At 40.7% G+C, this 23,810-nt stretch overlaps 1 protein-coding gene, 1 long non-coding RNA gene, 1 other non-coding gene and 1 pseudogene across 11 annotated transcripts in view; 2 read left to right on the forward strand and 2 right to left on the reverse strand.

Moving 5' to 3' along the window:
- Nucleotides 1-23,810, forward strand: part of LOC119877467 — a 118,205-nt pseudogene that overhangs the window by 35,582 nt on the left and 58,813 nt on the right.
- Nucleotides 1-23,810, reverse strand: part of LOC119877466 (signal-regulatory protein beta-1-like) — a 75,688-nt gene that overhangs the window by 9,921 nt on the left and 41,957 nt on the right. The window lies entirely within an intron of this gene.
- The window catches only part of LOC119877468, a 32,986-nt gene continuing 10,700 nt past the window's right edge, over nt 1,525-23,810 (reverse strand). Inside the window, exons 5-7 of one of the 4 annotated variants that reach the window (XR_005377681.1) lie at nt 18,770-18,811; nt 16,010-16,141; nt 1,525-1,810 (exon numbers count right to left, since the gene is read on the reverse strand). This is a non-coding gene — a long non-coding RNA (uncharacterized LOC119877468). The remainder of the gene's footprint in view (nt 1,811-16,009; nt 16,142-18,769; nt 18,812-23,810) is intronic. The other 3 variants (XR_005377682.1, XR_005377683.1, XR_005377680.1) reach the window with 3 other exon arrangements.
- LOC119865784 lies at nt 17,670-17,776 on the forward strand. Its single transcript, XR_005378144.1, has one exon. It is a non-coding gene; the product is annotated as a U6 spliceosomal RNA (small nuclear RNA).

Raw genomic sequence — 23,810 nt, forward strand, 5'->3', positions numbered from 1 at the left:
TGTGCAGCTTCCTTACAGAGGAAGCAGGGGCGGAGCAGGACCCCATGGAAGCCAGAACCAGGCTGGTTGGCTGACCAGAGGTGTGGCCATGGCACAGCAAGGCTCCCCCATTTGTGAAATGGGACAGCAGGCATTTCTCTTTCCCTGGGGTTGCAGTGAAGGGCAAGTGAGGCAATGATGCAGTTGTTTGGAATTTAACACAGAAATGCAGATGAAGGAGCAGATGAATCAGAAAGTGACCTACAATTAAGTCAACCTCATTATAATGTTGAATCCCCTGTGAATATTCTCCTCAAGCCCTAGTAAATGGAGCTGCTTGCCCCTGTACAGAGCTTGGCTTTGGAAATTTTTCCCTATGATTTCCTTATCTGTAAAAATGAAGACAACTTTGTGAGAGAACCCCCCTGGATAGTCTCTGTCTATACCTCACCAAAAAACCAAACTATTTTCATCTGGGTACAAAGAGGTTACTCCGACCCCTTACTGCATCCCTAGGGACTTCCTGTGGCCTCCAGGTTTCTTGTCCACAACTGAGCAAGTGTCCCACTTTCCCTGCCCGACAGTGACACCATCCTCCTTTTCCTCTGAGTTTCTGCACTGCAAGCAATTATGGGGAAGGGTCCTTCTGGCTGCCAAGACTTGCTGACGCCACAGCAACAGAGGGAAGACGTGGGGTCCCAAGAACTGAGTCTAGAATAGGAACTCTTGCTCAAGAGACTTAATACACCCTCCAGAAGATGCTCCCCAGTTGTCCTCAGGGGATGTGCCACTGGGAAATTCTGTAATACTTGCACCATCAGGATGAAGCTACCTTCCCTGTCTCTGTCCAGGGGCTGTGGGGAGATTAAGTCACTATTTTGTGATTTAGAACTCGAATTGCATGAAGCTTTCTTTACAGACTCACAACATATGCCCAAACTCTGGCATCATTTCCAAAGTGAGATGTCAGAGTAAACATTGAGCCTGTGCCTCTTCTCACTGTGATTTTTCTGAAGCTGAAAGAAAGACATTGACCCACCTCTCTGCCAAGGGGGCATTTATTGTCACTGGAAGGGAAGGGAACTTAAGCTTCATGAGAGAGAAGCTCTTGCCTGTTTTGTTCCCTGCTGCTTCCCCAGCACCCAGAGCAGAGCCTGCACACAACAGGTGCTCAATAAGTGCTGAGTAAAGAGAACAGTGATACATTGAGGGGAGTGCTCTCTGGAGCCAGGGTTGAGGTCAGATCTCGTGACTGGGTAAGTCACTCAGACTTTCATTCCCTTATCCCTGGAACCAGAGGGCTGGTCAGGATTGAAAAGGTAAGAGCTGTGGGGCCCTCAGCCTGCGATTCTAGATTTTCCCACTGAAATCAGGGGCACCACTACGACACCTGATTCTTAGCTGTTGCCTAGACAATGGAGGGCATTCTTATTGACTTGTCACAACCAGGGGAAGAAGGATATCATGCCATACCCACCACTCATGGTGAGCAGGGTGCCTGGTCCAGACTTCAACTCCACATCGGGGTTTCCTTTCTGGAACTTCACACAATAGTAGGTTCCCGTGTCTGCTGAGGTGATATTACTGATGCGGATGGAAAAGTCCATGTTGTTCCTCTTTGTATAGTCTGTAATCTTTGTTACTCGGGGGAAGTGGCCTCCTTTGAAATGGAAGATCAACTCCCGGCCTGGCCCTGTCCCCCTGAACCACACAACGTTCCCAACGGGGATCAGGGAGGTCAGGGTGCAGCGCAGAGTGGCTGTCTCTCCAGCCGCGACAGACACTGACTTCTCAGGCTGGATCACCTGCAGCTCTGCCTCACCTGCCACACCTTGAGCAGAAACAAAGTAGTCATTTATCCATCCTTATGTGATCCTGCATGTTTCCTCAAGGGTTGATCCACAACAGCTCATTGACTGAGTGCACCCCGTGAGTGGGACGTGACTCGGCATGTTGCATGTACATGCATGCAGCCCTCAAAATGAGCTTATAAGGTGAGACCCTATCTGAAATGAGGAAACTCTGGCACAGAGAGACACAGTGGTTGTGCACACCAGGTCTGAGCGTCTCAACACTCTGGAAGCATCATACTTCACCAAAAATCTCTGGGTGTCCACTTTCCAGCCTCATGGAAATTTGTACTTTCTGATCCCTGGCATTCAGCAGGACCACGAGACTTCGTTAGACCACTGTGTGTGAGCTGAAGGGAACATGTATTTTCTGGGCTGTGCATTTAACTTCAAGAACCTCTGTGGACCAACTTTCCTCTTTCACATGCAAATCCCATGCTGAGGTCCCTTCCTTTGTCTGGATACTTGAGTGACAGTGATGGCAGAGCCTCCAATACACAAGGAACAGGTAGTTTAAATGAGAAGTAACACAACGTTTTAAATCTCAGGAATTTTTTTCCCACTCTGAAATCACATTATATTAGTTTCCAATTGCTGTTGTAACAAATTATTAAACATTTAGTGCCTGAAAACTGTATAAATGTAGTATCTTAAAATTCTGGGATCAGGAATCCAAAATTAGTGTTGTTGGGCTAACACCAAGGGTCAGTTTTGATGCCTTTCTTCCGGAGATCTCTTCCCTGCTTTTCCAAATTCTAGAAGCTGTCCACATTCCTTTACTCATAGTTCCCATATACTTAACATATCAAATTCTTGCCTCTATTCCCACTTCTCCTTTTCTAACTTTGGCTTTCCTGCCTCCTTCTTACAAAGACTCTTGTGACTATGTCGGGGCCATTTTGATAATCTAAAATAATCCCACATCAAGATTCATAACCACTTCTGCAAAATCTCCTTGGCTGTGTTAGAGAAAACTGTTCACAGGTTCTGGGTATTAGGATACGGACCTCTGTGCTAGGCCACATTGACCACATGTCTTCCCAGGCAATTATAGAAACCAGTTAGTTAGATAACCTTTTGTATAGCACAGGCTGAGTGAGCAGGCAACTTACTAGAAGGACTATTCAAGCAGGGAGCTGATGAAGCTCTTTGTAAAATAAAACTAGAAATCAGTAACAGAAGAGGAAATCAATATTCTCAAATCTATTGAAATGAAACAACACACTCTTAATAAGCAAAAGGGTGAGGTAGGAATCACAGAGGATTTAGAGGACATCTTGAGATAAATGTAAATAGAAACACACACAAAAAAGAAAAAAGAGAAAATGGAAACACAACATGCCCAAACCTGTGGTCTGAGGTGACAGCAGTGCCAGCCAAAATTTATAGGTGTAATGCTTAGATTTAGAGAGAGGCAAGATCACAAATCTATTAACAACTATCATTGTAAGACATTAGAAAAAGACGTGAAAAATAAACCCGAAGCCAGCGCAATGAAGGAAGTAAAGAAGACTAAAGATTTAAAAACTGTGCATAGAAAAACAAGAGGGAAAATAAACAAACTCGAGTACCTTTTCAGAATGACCAACAGAGTTGACAAATTTGAACTAGACTGACTACAAAGAAAAGAGAAATGATTTCACTACCTAAAGTCAGAAATAAGAGGAATATATTACTAACCATTCGATAAAAATAAAGGGGATGCTAAAAGAATATCTCAAACATTGTACACCAATTAACCAGATATCCGAGATTAAATGGACAAATTTCGAGACACCCTCAACTTACTATGACTGAATCATGAACACATAGAGCTTCTGAATAGGATATCACTAGTAAAGGGACTGAATTGATAATCAAAAATCTCCCAACAAAGAAAAGCCCAGGACCATATAGCTTCATGAGAGACTCTTTCCAAAAATTAAAAAACAAACAAACACAAAACTAACACTAATCCTCTTCAAACTATTCCAAAAAATTTAAGAGGAAAAAAAGTCTCCTAAGTCATTTCTAGTTTCTGAGACTCATCCTAGGGCAGCGTTATGCTGATAGCAAAGCCAACAAAGGAACTACAAGAAAACTGCACACCAATATCTTGTCTGAATATTGATGGAACAATGTTCAACAAAGCATCAGCAACACCAGCTCAACACCATATTAAAAGAATTATACACAATGACCAAGTGAAATTCCTCGTGGAATACAGGGATGATTCACACATTAAAATCAGATAGTGTAATAGACCAAATTTCAGAATTAAGAATATATGAACATGATATCTCATTTGATGCAGGAAAATCAGTCAACAAAATTAAAGATTTTTCATGATAAAAACAAGTAAACTACCAATAGATGGAAACTTCTATAAAACGATAAAGTAATACATGCAAAACCATAGCTGACATCGTTCTTCATGGGGAAAGTCTGAAAGGCTTTCTCTAAGACTAGGAACATGGCAAAGATGTCTACTTTCACCACTTGTATCAACACAATACTGGAGATTCCAGAATTGCAATTAGGCAAGAAAAATAAGTAAATAGCACTTAAGCTGTAGAGGAATAGGTAAAACTATGTCTTTTGTACATGACCTGATTTCATGAGTAGAATCCTAAAGATTCCTCACATAAACATAAACTGTTAGACTTAATAATTGATTCAGCTCATTTGTGTTATACAAAATCAATAGTCACGAACCAGGAGCGTTCTATATGCTAGTGATGAGCAACTCAAAAAGGTAATTCAGCAAACAATTCCACTTATACTAACATCAAAAAATATAAAATACTTAGAAGTAAATTTTTGCATGGACACAAAACACTGAAAAATGCAAAACATTTCTGAAAGAAATGAAAGAAGCCATAAGTAAATGGAAAAACATCCTGCATTGGTGGATTGGCAGACTTCATCAGGATTACCTAAAGCAATCTTGAGATTCAAACACTATCACTATCAAAATCAACATGGCTTTTTTTTTCTTTTTTTTTTTTTTTTTTTTTGCCAAACCGAAAATCCCCTTTCTAAAATTCATCTCAAGGGACGCCAAATCACCAAAGAATCCTGGAAAAGAACATAATTGGGGAACTCACACTTCTTTATTTGAAAATCTATTACAAGCTGTAATAATCATGGTACTGTGATACTGAGAGTAGAATACAGATATACAACAATGGAATATAATAGAGACCCTAACAAACCCTCACATGTAAGGTCCAATGATTTTCAACAAGAGTGCCAAGGCTATTCAATAGAGGAAAGAACAACCCTTTCAACATTGGGTTCTAGGAAAAAAGATATCTAATGTGAAGAATAAAATTGAACCCTTACCTTGCTCTACATAGAAAAATGAACTCAAATTAGTTGAAAGGACTTAAGTGTAAGAGATAAAACCATAAACATCTGAGGAAAAACTATAGGCAAAACTCATGAAATTGGATTTGGAAGTGATTTCTAGAGCATGACCTCAAAAGCACACATAAGAAAAAAGGAATATATGAATTGGACTTCACCAAATTTAAAAACTTTGTACAGCAGAAGACAATATCAAAAGTGACAAAATAACTCAGAGAATAGGAGAAAGTTAACTCACATTTTGCAAGGCATATTTCTCACAATGGATTAATAACCAGCATTATAAAGAACTATAATTGAACAACCAAATAACAAAATGCCCGGTTAAAAAAAATGAACCAAAGACTAGAATAGACATTTCTCCAAAGAAGGTATTCAAAAGGTGAGAAAGCACATGACAAGATGTTGAAGATCACCAGTCATTGGAAAAATGAAAATCAAAACCACAGTGAGATATCTCTTCATTCCTTAGAATGGCTGGCTTTTATCAAAAACAAAACAATACAATACAATAAGAAATCAGAAAATACGGATTGACTAAGCTGTGGGGAAATTGAAACTCTCGTACGTCATTGGTAGGAATATAAAATGGTGCAGCCACAGTAGAAACAATGGTGTTCTTCAAATTTAAAATACATAATTTACCATATGACCAAACAATTCAACTCTTAGGTAAATATCCACTAAATTATAAGTATGTAGTCAGGACATCAATGTTCATACCAGCATTATTCTTAATAACTGAAGGTTAGTAGAAAAAATTCATTTCCATCAAGTGATGAAGGAGAAACAAAATGTTAATGTAGATATATTCGATGGAATATTACTCAGCCTTGATAAACAATGACATTTTGATATACTCTATGGGTGAACCTAAAGAATACTATTGTAAAGTGATAAGCCATATACAAAAGGACAGATATGTGATTCCAGTGACATGAAATATTGAGGAAAGACAAATTCATACATACAAAAAAGTAAAATAGACGTTCCTAGTAGTTGTAGCAGAAGAAGAAATGAGGAATTCTTGTCCAATGGATGGGGAGTGTCTGCTTGCGATGTTGAAAGAGTTCCTGAAATGTACAGTGGTGCTGCTTTCACAATATTGTGAATGCACTTAAGCCACTGAATTGTATCCTTAAGAATGGCTGAAACAGTAGATTTTATGGTACACGTATTTTAGCACAGTAAGAATTGTATGCTCACAGAAGGTAATCACCCCATGTAAAGCTTTGTACTAGAAATAAATGGTTGGTGGGAAAAGAGAAAAGATATCGTTCCAAAGGCTGGTAGATTTGAGAAACCTGCCCTTCAAGGGGGAGATAGAACCATGGGAGCCACAAAGCAGGGGAAATAGCAGGCTTCAAACTCATGTTCTGAAAAGAATTATGGATGGCTGGCTATATCTGGACAATGAACTATGTGTTGAAGGGATCTGAGTCACCCTCAGGCAATCCTTTAATTGCAGCTGCAAGACTTTGCAGGTGGATTTCCGGTCTCAGTGACCAACCAGTCTCTGGAGACATCAAGAAATACAAAATCACTCCTTCTTCCTTGAAGTGTCCTAAAATCCAGGCAGAGACATAAATCAGAGGAGCAGCTGCTGTGGCACCACACATACACCCAGGGTTCTTTTCTATTTCTTGGTTACTCCTCAGCGAGAGGAGTATTACTCATTCACCCTTGCTGAGTGGGAACTGGTAAAACCCATGCACTTAGCAGTTTGCAAGCAAACATGCCTCCTCAGGGGGGCACATGCTGTAACAGGCAGGTTGCGGGCCTGCTAAGAACTTCAGGTGGTGTGGTTTGTAAGTCTGGAGAAGAAGATTGGGGTCAGGAAACTGAACTGCTAAGATAAAAAGGGGAAGAAATAGAAATGTGTGTTGGATGGTAAAATGGAGAGAATATTGGAGGAGAGAGGGAAGAAGATTGCGAGGGTCAAGGTTCAAGAGGACCCAGTGAAAGGTGAAAATCTGTCATTTTGTATCTATAAAGTTCACATTTCTACCTCTAGCCCAGACCTTGCTCCTGACTCCAGATTTGTGTGTCCAACCAGCCTCTTGACATTTTCCTTAGATAGAAATCAACCTATCACAGTTAATATTTCCCAAACTGAACTCCTCAATTGCCTCCACATTCTTGCACATTTCCCAGATGCTCAAGTCCCAAGGCCTTGGAGCTTTTCTTTCCCACCCCAAATCCTACATATCAGGAAATCCTGACCTCTCCTTCTGCATGGACCGCAATCTGACCTCTTTCTCCTTTCTCTTGGCTGCTAGCTTGCTCAAGACTTTTCCTCATTTGCCTGAACACAATGAGCTCTTGAATGCTCTAGTTGCTTCTGTCTATGCGCCAAGGTGGTCATTCTACACCAAATACTAGAATAATTTAGAACTCATATGGGATCGCATCACTTATTCTTCCAAACCTTGTAATGGCAACCATTTCAGTCAGAGTCAATGCCCAAGTCCTTGAATAGAGCCAGAGGATTCTACTCTCATGCTGTTCCCATGCTGTTCAGCAAGGCTCTTCCCCAGAAAATCATGGCCAACCTTCTTATAATCTGTGCTCTATCTCCCTTCTCACGATGGCCACTCAGGCACCTGTGTAAATACATCCCACCATGAAGATTCTCTCATTGTCTTATCCAGATGATCTGTCATGTTTTTTTCCCTTAATACTCAAAAGTTGCTGAATGCAATGTCGTTTCCGATTTGTTATGTCTATTGTTTCCTGTCCTTTCCTCCATTATGACATACATTCCATGAGTTCTACTACTTTGTCTCTTCTATTCACCAGTGTGCCCTATGTTTGTGTAATACTCCTTGTTGCTTAGTATGTGTATAGTAAATATTTGTGCAATGTGTGAAGAGTGCAATGTGACCATGTTCTGAGACCCTGAGGTCTATCTTCATTGGAGAATTTCTCAGGGAGTTACATCAGAATCTGAGTTTCCCACATGCATGGCTTGGGAGAAACAACTATTTGCATATACCCAGGAAACAGAAGAGTCTGAGAGAAACAAACCACAAATGCTTTTCTCCACACTCCACCCTTCCCACACTGTTTGGCAGATCTACAGGAATCTCATGGGATGGCAGTGGGGCTGTAGGCTTTGAGAAGATCAATGCCTAGACCCATGAGATTTAGCATCAGATTGCCTAAAATCACTCATACCCCTCCCATGTACCATTGAGGGATTTTGACCTTTGCCTGCCTCCTCTTCTTATCTTTAAGATAGAAGTGACAAGAATGTCTAGCTTGGATACTAAGGTAACGTGACATAAGAGATGTAGGTATTTCCAGGTGTGTGTCGTACATGGTGAGTGTTCAAGAAATTGGACACTTATTCCTCATGAGATTTCCTGACATGGAGGCATCACCCAACATCAGATAATTGGGATTAGGACGAAGATAAGATTTAATTAGAGATGCAGATCATACAGTCAGTAGGCTCCACAATGTTTTATCCTTCTTTCCCCTCTTCCCACCCAGATCCTACATGAAGGGGGATCTCCAGAGTAGTAATGCACAAAGTTCTAGTCATTTTGTCAAGAGAGAAACTTGCTTTACTTAAGAACTTAGTGGAGGGTGAGCAATAGGTTTAGAGAATTCAAAAGAGAGTGAGTAGCTGAGAGACAAGGATCCAAATATCTGTTCAGTGTTCATTTTATGGAGACTGGACATGTTATGAAAAAAAAAAGCAAAATGTTTTCAAAAAATCCCATGTGTGGACCTCTACAGAGGTAGGACGACAGAAGGAGAGGGGACCCTAATTTTGTTGGTTCCTGGAATTCATCTAGATAGTTATCAAATCAATCTAAACACATGTGAAATCAACTGGAGATCTGAGAATTGAATTTCCGCAATTCTACAAATAGAATAGTGACCGCTTTTTGCAAGGTAGGAGGTGCAGAGTTGTGAGTACAGGGCGCTATATCAGAAGATAAACCACAGAGAGAGGAAGCATCTGTAAGGCAGGTACCAGAACGAGATATAGCAGTGGAGTAAAAATTTGGAACTTTTATAAGTCTGTTACAGTGGGAGACATTCCTGTCTGAAAGGCTCAGGTAGCCAAGTGGGGCTGAACCCCAGGTGGGACTGGGACGTCAGGATCCCCAGGATCACAGGAATAACAGGGAAGGCAGCAGAGTTCGCAGGCATTGGAGTGGGGAAGCCTGTTGCATCAGCATGCTCAGAGTGGGCTTTCAGCTAGGTGTTGCCGTAAACCATGAACGGTGGCATGTTCGGTGACCACTCTCTAAGCAGGGGCCCAGGAAACTGAAAAACCCCAGGAGACCCCGTTCCCTCTCCAGGAGGAACCACGTGTGTGCATGCCAGAGCAGCCCCTAAAATTTAGAGACTCCAAACAGTGTTGTGTCCTGAGATAAAAACACTCGGTGACAGGCTGGGTGAACACAGAGTGTTCTCTCTCTTTCTTTTGTTTCTATATTCCTTTGATTTGTTTTGTTTGTATTTTTCTGGTGTGGTTGCTATTTTTTTATTTTCTCTCTCTTTCTTCTATTCTTTCTGGATGTAATGACGAGACAGAGAAACTCATTCCAATAGAGAGGCAGTACGGACTGCTAGGGATTAAAGCAACGTGGATATAAGTAGGATGTCAGCACTAGAATTCAGAACAATGAGTATAAAGATACAAGCCTGGCTAGAAAAGAAATGTTCTCTGCTAGAGAATCTCTTACTGGAGAGATAAAAGAACTAAAATATAATTAGGCTGAAATAGAAAAAGCTATTATTGAGATGTGGCCAAAAATGGAGGCTCTAAGTGTTAGGATAAATGAAGCAAAAGAGAATTAGAATATAGAAGGCAAAAGGCAACTGTGAAAGAGAGAAAAAGGCAGTGTGAAAAAGAGAAAAACTATGGAATCACAAAGGGAGATCAGTGATAGCATAAAGCAAAATAATACTAGAATACTAGGGTTGCAGAGGTGGAGGAGAGAGACACAACAGAGACAGATATGGAGAGAGAGATGCAGATTTAATTGAACAAATCGTAGTTGAGAACTTACCTAATCTGGAGAAGGAAACAGGCATACAAGTCTAGGAGGCACAGGGAACTCCTTTTCTAAATCAATAAAAATATGTCAACACCTCAATAAAAATATGTCAACACCTCGACATATAATAGTGAAACTTGCAAATCTCAGAGACCAAGAGAAAACCCTGAAAGCAGCTCAGAACAAGAAGTCTGGAACCTACAAGGGTAGAAACATAAGGCTAGCTGCAGAGCTGTCCATAGAGACCTGGCAGGACAGAAAGACAGGCATGATATATTCAAGATGCTCAATGAGAAAAATATGCGGCCAGGAATACTTTACCCAGCAAGGCTGTCAATCAAAATAGAAGGAGTGATAAAGAAATTCTAGGACAAACAGAAACTAAAGGAATTTGTGAACACTAAACCAGTACTGCAAGAACTATTAAATAGGAGCCTTGGAGCAAAGAGAGAGCCCAAAAGTAACATAGACTAGAAAGGAACATAGACAATCTATAAAAACAGGGACTTTACAGGTAATACAATGGAATTCAATTCCTATCTTTCAATGATTACTGTGAATGTAAATGGGCTAAAAACCCCAATCAAAAGGCACAGGGTGTCATATTGGATGAAAAGCAAGACCCATTGATATTGTGTCTGCAAGAGACTCATTTTAGACTCAAAGACACCTCCAGATTGAAAATGACAGGGTGGAGGACCATTTATCATGCTAATGCACATCAATAGAAAGATGGGGTAGCAATCCTTATGCCAGAAAAGCTAGATTTTAAAACAAAGAGTGTAATAAGAGATGATGCAGGACACTGTATGACAATTAAAAGGTCTGCCCAACAAGAAGATTGCAAATATTATGCCTCTCTGTGGGAGCAGCTAATTATATAAACCAGTTAATAACAAAATTAAGGAAACACATTGATGATAATATAATAATACTAGGGAACTTTAACACCACACTCATTGCAGTAGACAAATCATCTAAGCAGAAGGTCAACAAGAAAACAAGGGCTTTGAATGACAGACCAGATGGACTACAGATGTATTCAGAGCATTTCCTCCTACATCAACAGAATACACATTTTTCTCGAGTACACATGGAACATTCTCCAGAAATCATCACATAATGAGTCACAATCACGTCTCAAATGGTACCAAAAGATTGGGATCATCCTTTGCATATTTTCAGACCACAATGCTTTAAAACTTGAATTAAATCACAAGAGAAAATTTGGAAGGAACACAAATACATGGAGGTTAAAGGGCATCCTACTAAAGAATGAATGGGTCAACGAGGAAATTACAGAAGAATTTTTCTTTTATTCAAGGAAACAAATGAAAATGAAAACACAAGAGTTCAGAATCATTGGGATGCAGCAAAGATGGTGTTAAGTGGGTGTATATAGTATTACAGACCTTTCTGAAGAAACATTGAAGTCTCAAATATAGGGGCAGCCCAGGTGGCCCAGCAGTTTAGTGCTGCCTTCAGCCCGGGGCCTGATCCTGGACACCCGGGATCGAGTCCCACATCGTGCTCCCTGCATGGAGCCTGCTTCTCCTTCTGCCTGTGTCTCTGCCTCTCTCTCTCTCTCTCTCTCTCTCTGTGTCTCTCAAAAATAAACAAAATCATGAAAAAGAAAGTCTCAAATACACAACACAACCTTACATCTAAAGGAGCCAGAAAAAGAACAGCAAAGAAAACCTAAGCCCAGCAGGAGAAGAGAATTAATAGAGATTAGAGCAGAACTCAATGAAATAGAAACCAAAAGAACAGTAGAACAGATCAATGAAACTAGGACATGATTCTTTGAAAGAATTCATAGGATTGATAAACTCCTGGCCAAACTTACCAAAAAGAAACGAGAAAGCAACCAGATATCGAAAATCATATGATAGGGGAGAGATCACAGCCCACACTGAAGAGAGACAAACAATTATAAGAATATATTATGAGCAATTTTATGCCAGCAAATCAGGCAATCTGGAAGAAATGGATGCGTTCCTAGAAACATGTAAACTACCAAAACTGAAACAGGAAGAAATAGAAAAATTGAACAGACTCATAACCAGGAAAGAAATTATAGCAGTAATGAAAAATCTCCCAACAATCAAGAGTTCAAGACCCCATGGCCTCCCAGCAGAATTCTACATAATATTTAGAGAAGATTGAATAGCTATTCTCCTGAAACCGTTTAAAAAAATAGAAATGGAAGGAAAACCTCCAAACTCTTTCTATGAGGCCAGCATTACCTTGATCCCAAAACCAGACAAAAACCCCAACCAAAAAGGAGAATTACAGACCAGTAATCCCTGATGAACAGGGATGCCAAACTTCTCACCAAGATACTAACTAATAGGATCCAACAGTACATTAAAACGATTATTCATCCTGACCAAGTGGGATTTATTCCAGAGCTGCTAGGGTGGCTCAACATCTGCAAGTCAATCAATGTGATTCACCATATTAACAAAAGAAAGGGCAAGAACTGGAGCACCTGGGTGGCTCAGTTGGTTAAGTGTCTGTCTTAAGCTTAGGTCATGACCTTGGGGTCCTGAGATTGAGACTATGTCAGGCTCCCTGCTCAGCGGGGAGCCTGCTTTTCCCTCTCTCTCTGCCACTCCCTCTGCTTCTTCTCTCTTCCTCAAATAAATAAATGAAGTTTTTTGGAAAAAGAAAGGACAAGAACCATATGATCCTCTCAATAGATGCAGAAAAAGCATTTGACAAACTACCGTATCCTTTCCTGATTAAAACTGTCTGCAGTGTAGGGATTGAGGGGACATACCTCAATTTTGTGAAAGCCATACGTGAAAAGCCCACTCCTGTATCATCCTCAATGGGGGAAAAAGTGAGAACTCTTCCCATAAGGACAGGAACACCACAGAGATGTCTACTTCCACCACTGATGTCCCACATAGTATTGGAAGTCCTGCCTCAGCATTCAGACAACAAAAAGAAATATGAGGCATCCAAATTGGTAAAGAATCTAATTTCACTCTTGGCAGATGCCATGATACTCTATGTGGAGAACCCAAAAGACTTCACCAAAAGCTGCTGGAACTCATGTAGGAATTCAGCAAGCAGCAGGAAATAAAATCAATGCACACAAGTCAGTTGCATTTCTGTACATAACAATGAGACAGAAGAAAGAAAAATTCAGGAGTTGATCCCACTTACAGCTGCAACAAAAGCTATAAGATACCTAGGAATAAACCTAACCAAAGAGGTAAAGGATCTGTACTCTGAAAACTGTAGAACACTTATAAAAGAAATTGAGGAAGACACAAAAAATTGGAAAAATTTCCTGTGTCATGGATGGGAAGAACCAATATTGTTAAAATATCTGCTACCCAAAGCAATCTACATATTCAATGCAATCCTTATCAAAATATCATCAGAATTTTTCACAGAGCTAAAATTTGTATGGAATCAGAAAAGACCCTGAAAAGCCAAAGGATGTTGAAAAAAGAAAACCAAAGCTGGTGGTATCACAATTTTGAACTTCAAGCTGTATTACAAAGTTGTGATCAGTAAGACAGTATGGTATTGGCAGAAAAATAGACCTATACATGAATAGAACTGAAGATAGATCCCACAAGTGGACTGTCAACTCTATGGTCAACTAATCTTTGATATTTTAATCTTTTAACTACTGACAAAAAAAATATCCCATGGAAAAATTCTTTTCAGCAAATTGTGTTAGAAAATTGGACAGCCACATACTGAAGAATTAAGCTAGACCATTTTCTTACACATACAGAAGAAAAAACTCAAAATGGATGAAAGACCTAATGTGGGCAGGAATCCATCCAAATCCTAGAGGAGAATAGAGGCACCAATCTCTTTGACCTTGGTTGCAGCAGTTTCTTGCTTGACACACCTCCAAAGGCAAGGGAAACAAAAGCAAAAATGAACTACTGGGAATTCCTCAAGATAAAAAGCTTATGCACAGCAAATGAAACACTTAATAAAAATCAAAGACAGCTTACAGAATGGGAGAAGATATTTATAAATGCCTTATCAGATAAAGGTCTAGTATCCAAAATCTATAAAGAGCTTATCAAACTCAACAGCCAAAAAACAAATAATCCAGTCAAGAAATGGGCAGAAGACATGAACAGACATTTCTCCAAAGAAGACAAACAATTGGCCAACAGACATATGAAAAAATGCTCAGCAGTACTCCACATCAAGGAAGTGCAAATCAAAACCACAATGACATACCACCTCATGGCAGTCAGAATGGCTAAAATTAACAGGTCAAGAAATGAAAGGTGTTGGCAGGGATGCAGAAAAGGGGAACCCTCTTATACTGTTAGTGAGAATGCAAGCTGGTGCAGCCACTCTGGGAAACAGTACGGAGGCTCCTCAAGAAGTTGAAAATAGAGCTACCCTACAACCCAGCAATTACACTATTAGGTATTTATCCAAAGGATACAGACATAGTGATTTGAACGGGCACCTGTCCCCCAAAGTTCATAGCACAATGTCCACAATAGTCAAACTATGGAAAGAGCCCAGATGTCCATGGACGGATGAATGGATAAGGAAGATATAGGGTATATATATACAGTGGAATATTACTCAGCCATCAAAGAACTGAAATCTTGCCATTTGCAATGATGTGGGTTGAACAAGAAGGTATTATGTTAAGTGAAATTAGTCAATCAGAGAAAGACAATTATCATATGACCTAAATCATATGTGGAATTTAAGTAACAACAGAGGATCATAGGGGAAGGGAGGGAAAAATAATATAAGACAAAATCAGAGGGAGAGAGAGAAACCACAGAGACCCTTAACCCTAGGAAGCAAACTGAGGGTTGCTGGAGAGGGGTGGGGAGGATGGGGTCATAGGCATTAAGGAGGGCACGTGATGTGATGGGCGCAAGGTGTTATATGCAACTGATGAATCATTAACCTGTACCTCTTCAACTAACAATACACTATATGTTATATTTTGATTTTAAATTTAAAAAGGAAAGAAAAAACTCCATGTGCATGAGCAAGTTTGTATATGCAGCTTTTTCACACCCACCTATATATGTACACACGTGAAGACACACACACAAGTGCATTCACACACACACACACACACACACACACACAAGTGCATTCCCGCATATATATAATGTGTGGCCTAGCATGTTAGTATAGAGTTCATTTTGAGGAATAAATGAAATTATAAAACGTGTTAAAATTCAGTAAAAAAATTTGACACATAGGAAACATCCAGCACATCATTTATAAAAGTTTCTGAGTTCACAGAACAGAACTGGAACTCTAGAGACCCCTGAGTGTGATAAGTGATGGCTCTTCTTCTGTTTGACTCTCTGTGTTTTCTGATGTTTCTGAAATTAGCCTCCAATGAGAATGAAGGAGCATAACATGGTTAACAGAATGATCTGTGCAGCTGGGTGGCCTGGACATGAATCCCAGCTGGGCCACTCTGACTTAAGTAAGTGATATTGGGCCTGCTGCTCTTCCTGCCTCAGGTTCCCCATCTGCGATCAGGACAGTCTGAGCTACCAGGCAGGGCATTGTGAGGATTAGATCAACGAACACACGCAACATTGTCATTGTTACCCATTGAAGCATCAACTGTTTGGACACCTCTGGTAACCAGCTGCAGGTGATGGATTCATAGAGGAAATGCTCAGATCCCTAATGTCATGCTCTCAGATGATACCCAGTCCTTGGCCTTCTTTGGCAGACCTAGGTAGCACATCTGTGCTTACCTGGAGGCCTTCAGTGTCCACGGGCAGGGAGAGGTTGAGGAGTCAGGGAAAGGGGAGTCTCCCCCAAGGCAATGCTCACCTGTGAGTCCCAACAGCAGAGCCAGCAGCAGGTAGGGAGGGGGGCTGGGTTCAGAGGCAGGAGCTGACATTGTGGAGGCCAGAGGACCCTGCTCTGTGCAAACGTGTGTGCTGGGGAAAATGAGCCTCTGTTCTGTAGAAAAGAAATACCCACCCCTCATGTGATATAAGGGAAGCATCTCTGATGCAGTGACATAGCTGTGAGGCAGCAATCTGCTTCTGCATTGTGAAACAGAAGTCATGTACAGAAGACCTTACATGGTGAGGAGGAAATGTAGGAAGAGGCCTTTTCTTATGTTTCAGAGGGAGTGGACAGTTCTAGCAGAAACAATGGTTCCTGCCAACCTGGGGCCTCTGCGCTTTGCACTGGGCCCCTCCCCCCATCTGGAGGTCTTCCAGGTGATTCTTCACTTAGAATCTCCAAGCCAAGAAGAATCTGTGGTTGGGGGCTTGTCCTAAACTCCTGAGCCTATGACACTTGGGGGTGGCTAGCTTGTGCCCTCATTCGGTACCTTCCTCCACCAAGAGCTACTGTACTGGAGGAAGGAATGGGTTTGACAGGACCTGAAAAACTTGGGGATCAAATGAGGTCTGCTCCACAACTGACTCCCTATTGTAACCCTTTATTGATGGAACTGGTAAAACTTCACCTCAATGCACAGTGCACTGTGGACCTCAGAATGGGTTGTGCTTGGGGCACCTCACTGGCTTATTGGTGGAGTTAGTAACTCTTGATTCAGGGTTGTGTTTTTGGGCCCCAAGTGGGTGTAGAGATAACTTTTTGTCTAGAAAAAAACATTCTATAAAACAATCTATAACAAACAATCTATAAAAAGTCTATAAAAAAGAAGAAGTTGCATGTGTTTGCATCATTTTTTTTCTTTCAGGAGAGGAAGTGGGTTTCGCTGTCCTCAAAATCACATTCCCAGGCATTTATCTGATGGATATGAAGACTACAGCCTCACAAAAACCTGTGTGTGAATGTCTACAGAAGCCTTCTTTGTAATGTAAAAAGCTGGTAACAAGTAAAATATCCAGTGATAAGTGAATGGTGGAACCAAGTGTGCTACATTTCTATGAGGAAATACTACTCAGCAATAAAAAGGAATAATTTATTTTCATGTGCACAGCTTGTAAGTTTCCAAAGGCATTACACTGTGTGAACAAAATCAATCTCATGATGTCACATACTGTGTGACTCCACTGACACAACATTCTTGACATTATAGAGAACAGATTGGCATGTGCCAGAGGTTGGTGTGATGGAGCTGACTGTCCCTAAGAAAGAGTAGCACAAGGGTAACCTCTGTGGCCACAGAACCGTTTGTACCCTGAATATGGTGGTGGTTTCACAAAATACACATAAGCAGGTGGACACGCACAAAAGCTAGGGGTGTTACACGATTGAGCTATAAAATCCAATATCATTATAATGAGGACACTGACTATGATGTTATCCAACATTAAAATATTATGTTGATGGGGTAAAGATGTGCATACGTGGGTGGGTCAGGAGTGACAGAGCATTGTATCCCAATCATCCATAGTGGGAAGTCAGTGAATATTTCCGACGGGTGAGAAGTCAAGAAGTGGCAATATAAGCATGCTATCTGAGTTCTGGCTATCATCTCTAGAAGAAGCAGTTAAAAATAACCAAGTAAGTGCTCGCTTTGGCAGCACATATACTAAAATTGGAATGGTACAGAGAGGGTTAGCATGGCCCCTGCACAGGAATGACATGCAAAATAATCAATTAAAAGACTATAAAATGGTTGCCTCTGGGAGATAGAGAATAGTGGGAGGTAGGGAGACTCTAATCTTCATATGTAGAACGTATAGAACTATTTGCCTCTGAAACCATGTGCATATGTAAGTTTAATGAAGGTAAAAACTAAGCTAGTTGAGCTGATTGGTGTTGGAAGAGTTACACATAAGAGAATGTCCATACTTTGAGCATTAGTATGAGTGTGATAAGCTTGTTGGAATAAGATTGATGTTCAAAACTCAATTACAATCCTATAAAGCAGTTCCAAACCTCAATGGCGATATGCTTCATAAAAAGAACCATACATGGATGGAGTGGTTTATTATATGGCAAAGATGGTTGTGCTGACCAGTGAGTGCTGGATAATTTATCCCAATGGGAGAAAAAATGCAAGATTCCTGTCATTTATCACACACACACACACACACACACACACACACACACACACACCTCAGAAGAACAAAGCTAGATCAGGTATAAATGGAAAGAGCAAAACTTCATCAAAGATTAAAAGCTTATTTTGTGCTACAGTAGCTCCCAAATGATACTAACTCTGCTGCTATGTGGACCATGGCAGAAGAACACGAGGGATCCTCTCATGTGTGCCCAAGGGTAGAGAGAAATACTTGTAAAGTTGTCTTACCCAAATAATAGGTTAGCTTTAATATCATCCTCAGAAGAATCTCTAAGCAGTAGCATATTCTTATAATACACAGCTATAGAGCTGTGGAAAGTTAATAAAGTGGAGCTACGTATAGCAACATGAAGAAATCCCACAAGCTGTATTAAGCATAAAAAATAAAAGTTGCAGAATGTCGTATAGGGTGTAATAGCATTTATATAAAATATAAAACATGCAAGTAAAATTGGATAATGCTTAAGGATTATCGTATGTTGTGAAATTATAAAATCAAATTTGAGAATGAGAAACTCCAGAGGAAGGGCAAGATGGCAGAAGAGTAGGGGTCCTCGACTCACCTGGTCCCACCAACTTACCTAGATGACTTTCAAAACATCCTGAACACCTACGAATTTGACCTGAGATTCAAAGAGAGAACAGCTGGAATGCTACCGACAGAAGGGTTTTCACTTCTAACAAGGTACGAAGGCGAGAAAAAAATAAATAAATGAATGAAAAAGAATCACGTGGGGGAGGGGCACCGCGAGTAGCAGGGCTAAAGGGGAGCAGCGAGAGCCTCAGGGACAGGAAAGCCCAGCTCTGGAGAAGTGGGAACTTGAAAAACCTTGAAAAAACCTTGAAAAAACTTGAAAATCAGAATTTCCCCTGATGGAAAAGTGCTTAGTAGGGAAATCGGGCAAAATCCCAGGAGGGGCCGTGAAGCCTCAAGATTCCCCGAGTCACTATTAGAGGAGGGGCTCCCGGGGGAAAGCTCACCGCAAACCTCGGGTCCCATATCCATAAAGGGCTGGAGCACCACAGCCCCGGTTGGTCAGGTGGGCCTGCTCTAGACGGAGGTGGCTGTGCCCCATTCCCTTTGGGAGAGGCGGCCCCCAGGAGCTGGGGCCCAGCAGCACAGGGCCCCGGATCCCAGGCCATCCAAGCCGGGGATCCTGCGTTCCCCCGGGACAGGCGGAACAGGGGAGGGCACAGGACACTGAGAACTGTCCTGCCACTAGGTGACTCCAAGTTGTGCAGATCAGTGCACCCGCGCCTGCCCCGGGAGCACGTAGGCCAGTGTGGACTGGAAGACTGCATTAGTTCCTCTCGGGGAGCTGACTCCAGAGCTGGAGAGCTGGCCACCGCCACCATTCTGTTTCCTCCTGGTTTCACCAAGTGCCCGGGAGAGGTGCGGCCGCCAGGGAACAAAGGCCTCACAGGATAAACAGCTCTTACTGAGCCGGGCACCTGGCAAGGGGCGGGACATCTCCGCCCAGGCACAGACACCTGAGAATCAGCACAGCAGACTGCTCCCCCTGAAGACCATCTGGAAGTACAGGGCAGGAGCAAGTTCTTGACCAAGCAGTGATGGAAACCTCCAGGACCAAAGGAAAATAGCATATAGAACTAAAGCCCCCCCCCCTTTATTTTTTAACCTTTTTTTTCCTTTTTCCATTACAACCTGTTTTTGCATCAGACTAAAAACTTCCAATATTTTTTTCTCTTTTTCCACCTTAACTACAGTATTTTACCAGCTGTTCAGTTTTAAGTTCTTTTCCTTTTTCACTTTCATATTTCTACAATTACATGTCTTAGATACATTTTTCACTTCTGGATTTCCTTCAACCTATTCAGTTTAATTTTGGGAGATATACGAGAAATGGATTAATGCTTTGTGTTTTGTGTTTTCCCTGCCTCGTTTTGTTCTACAATGTGGAAGGTAATAACTTCTAAAACATGACCAGCGTAGACTGAGAACCAAGTGGAATACTGTGCTGGTTCATTCTGTGAGATTACATTCTCTCCTCACTCCCATTCTGCACCCCTCTTTTATCTTGTTTATGTTTTGGTGGTCATTGTTGGGGCTACAATTCTATAAGTATTGCTGTTTTATATAAATCTGGGGTTGAGCATGTTCTAACATACAGAACAAAATACACTCAGAACCAAGAGAATCACCCTCTAGGACTCCTCAGGTAGAATACATTCTCTCTCTACCCCCCTTTTTTTCTTTGTTCTCTTTTTCTGCTTTACTTTTGTTTTCTTTTTCTTCTTCTTAGGGTTTTTGGCCTCTTATTTTTTCTACTTTGTTTTAAAATTTATTTTTCACATTAGTGGTCTTTTTGTTCTATTTTGTTCTGATCTTCTTTTTCATTTTCTGGTCTCTGACCTCTTTGGAATCATCTAGGGTGTACTTTACGTAGGTTGTGGCTGATATTTTTGACTCAGCCTGCTCATACAGCCACTCTGCACTGAACAAAATGACTAGAAGAAAGAACTCACCACAAAAGAAAGAACCAGAATCAGTACTCTCTGCCACAGAGTTACAGAATATGGATTTCAATTCGATGTCAGAAAGCCAATTCAGAAGCACAATTATAAAACTACTCGTGGCTCTGGAAAAAAAATAAATAAAAGACTCTAGAGATTTCATTGCTGTAGAGTTGAGATCTAATCAGGCTGAAATTAAAAATAAGTTAAATGAGATGCAATCCAAACTTGATGTCCTAACTTCTAGGGTTAATGAGGTGGAAGGAAGAGTGAGTGACGTAGAAGACAAGTTGATGGTAAGGAAGGAAGCTGAGGAAAAAAGGGAAAGCCAATTAAGAGACAATGAGGAAAGGCTTAGGGAAATAAATGATAGCATGGGAATATAACTGTGGTTCCAGAGGAGGCCAAGAGGGAGAGTGCCACAAAGTATATTTGAACAAATCACAGCTGAGAACTTCCCTAATTTGGGGTGGGAACCAGGCATTCAAATCCAAGAGATAGAGAGGTCCCTCCCAAAAATCAATAAAAACCATTCAACACCTCAACATTTATTAGTGAAACTTGCAAATTCCAAAGATAAAGAGAAAATCATGAAAGCGACAAGAGACTAGAGATTCTTAACTTATATGGGGAGAAACATAACAGCAGATTAACAGCAGACCCATCCACAGAGACCTGGCGGGCCAGAAAGGGCTGGCAGCATATATTCAGGGTACTGAAAGAGAAGAACATGCAGCCAAGAATACTTTATCCAGAAAAGCTGTCATTCAGAATAGAAGGAGAGAGAAAGAGCTTCTAAGATAGGCAGAAGCTGAAAGAATATGTGACCACCAAACCAACTCTGCAAGAAATATTAAGGGGGACTCTGTAAAAGAAAGAAGAAGTCCAAAGTAGTAATCCAAAAACACAGGACTAAATAGGTATTATGATGACACTAAATTCATATCTTTCAATTCATATCTTTCAATTATTCTCTGGACATGAATGGGCTAAATGATCGCATCAAAAGGAGCATGATATTGAACTGGATGAAAAATCAAGACCCATCTATTTGCTGTCTACAAGAGAATCATTTTAGACCTAAGGACACCTCCCACCTGAAAATGATACGGTGGAGAACTACTTATCATTCAAATGATCCTCAAAAGAAAGCAGGGGTAGCCATCCTCATAGCAGATAAATTAAAGTTTATCCCAAAGACTGTAGTAAGAGATGAAGAGAGACACTATATCATACTTAAAGGGTCTATCCAACAAGAAGACTTAACAATCAAGAATATCTATGCCCCTAATCTGGGAGCTGCCAAGTATATCAATTAATAACCAAAGTAAAGAGATACTTAGATACTAAAGCACCAGTTGTAGGAGACTTCAACACAGCTCTTTCTGCAAATGACAGATTTTCTAAGCAGAACATCACCAAAGAAACAAGGGCCTTATATGATATACTGGACCAGATGGATTTCAGATATATACAGAACTTTCCATCTGAATGCAACTGAATACACATTCTTCTCAGGGCATATGGAACTTTCTACAGAATAGACCACATACTGGCTCACAAATCAGATCTCAACCGATACCAAAAAAGATTGGGATGTCCGCTGCTTATTTTCAGGCCACAATGCTTTGAAACCAGGACTCAAGCAGAAGAAGAAATTTAGAAGAAAGTCAAACATATGGAGGTTAAAGAGCATCCTACTAAAAGAGGAAAGGGTCAACCAGGAAATTAGAGAAGAACTAAAAAGATTCATGGAAAGTCATGAAAATGATGATACGACCATTCAAAATCTTTGGGATACAGCAAAAGCAGTCCTGAGAGGGGAATACATCGCAATACAAGCAACCCTCAAAAAACTGGGAAAAAACCAAATACACAAGCTAACCTTGCACCTAAAGGAACTGGAGAAAGAACAGCAAGTAAAACCTACACCAGGCAGAAGAAGGGAAATAATAAAGATTCAAGCAGAACTCAATGAAATAGGGACCAGAAGAACTGTAGAACAGATCAACTAAACCAGGAGTTGTTTCTTTGAAAGAATTAATAAGATAGATAAACCACTAGCCAGACTTATTAAAAAGAAAAAAGACTCAAATTAATAAAATCATGCATGAAAGAGGAGAGATCACAACCAATAACAAGGAAATACAAACGATTTTAAAAACTTATTATGAGCAGCTATATGCCAACAAATTAGGCAATCTAGAAGGAATGGATGCATTTCTGGAAAACCACAAATTACCAAAACTGTAACAGGAAGAAATAGAAAACTTCAACAGGACAATAACCAGTGAGGAAATTGAAGCAATCATCAAAAACTTCCCAAGACACACAAGTCCATGGCCAGATGGCTTCTCAGGGGGAATTCTATCAAATGTTTCTTTTTTAAAAAGATTTTATTTATTTATTCATGATAGACACACAGAAAGAGAGACAGAGAGGCTGAGACACAAGCAGAGGAAGAAGCAGGCTCCATGCAGGGAGTCTGACATGGGACTCGATCCCAGGTCCCCAGGATGACGCCCTGGGCAGAAGGTGGCACTAAACCGCTGAGCCACCCTGGCTGCCCTCTGTCAAATGTTTAAAGAAGAAATAATACCTATTCTATTAAAGCTGTTCCAAAGGATAGAAAAGGATGGAACATTTCCAAACTTGTTTTATGAGTCTAGCATCACCTTGATGCCAAAACCAGACAAAGACCCCACCAAAAAGGACAAGCATAGACCAATATCCCTGATGAACACAGAAGCAAAAATTCTCAACAAGATACTAACCAATAGGATCCAACAGTACATTAAGATGATTCACCATGATCATCACCAGGGATGATTCATCCCTCGGATGCAAGGTTGGTTCAACACTCATAAAACAATCAACATGATAGAAAACATCAACAAGAGAAAAAACAAGAACCGTATGATCCTCTCAATAGATGCAGAGAAAGTATTTGAAGAAACACAGAATCCATTCCTGATCAAAACTCTTCAGAGAATGAACAGAAATCTCACATATGAACAGAAATCTCACAGAGGACGACATAGACATGGCCAACACGCACATGAGAAAATGCTCTGCATCACCTGCCATCAGGGAAATAAAAATCAAAACCACAATGAGATACCACCTCACACCAGTGAGAATGGGGAA

Source organism: Canis lupus, chromosome 24 (genome assembly GCF_011100685.1).
Source record: "Canis lupus familiaris isolate Mischka breed German Shepherd chromosome 24, alternate assembly UU_Cfam_GSD_1.0, whole genome shotgun sequence".
NCBI classification, from domain to species: Eukaryota; Metazoa; Chordata; class Mammalia; order Carnivora; family Canidae; genus Canis; species Canis lupus.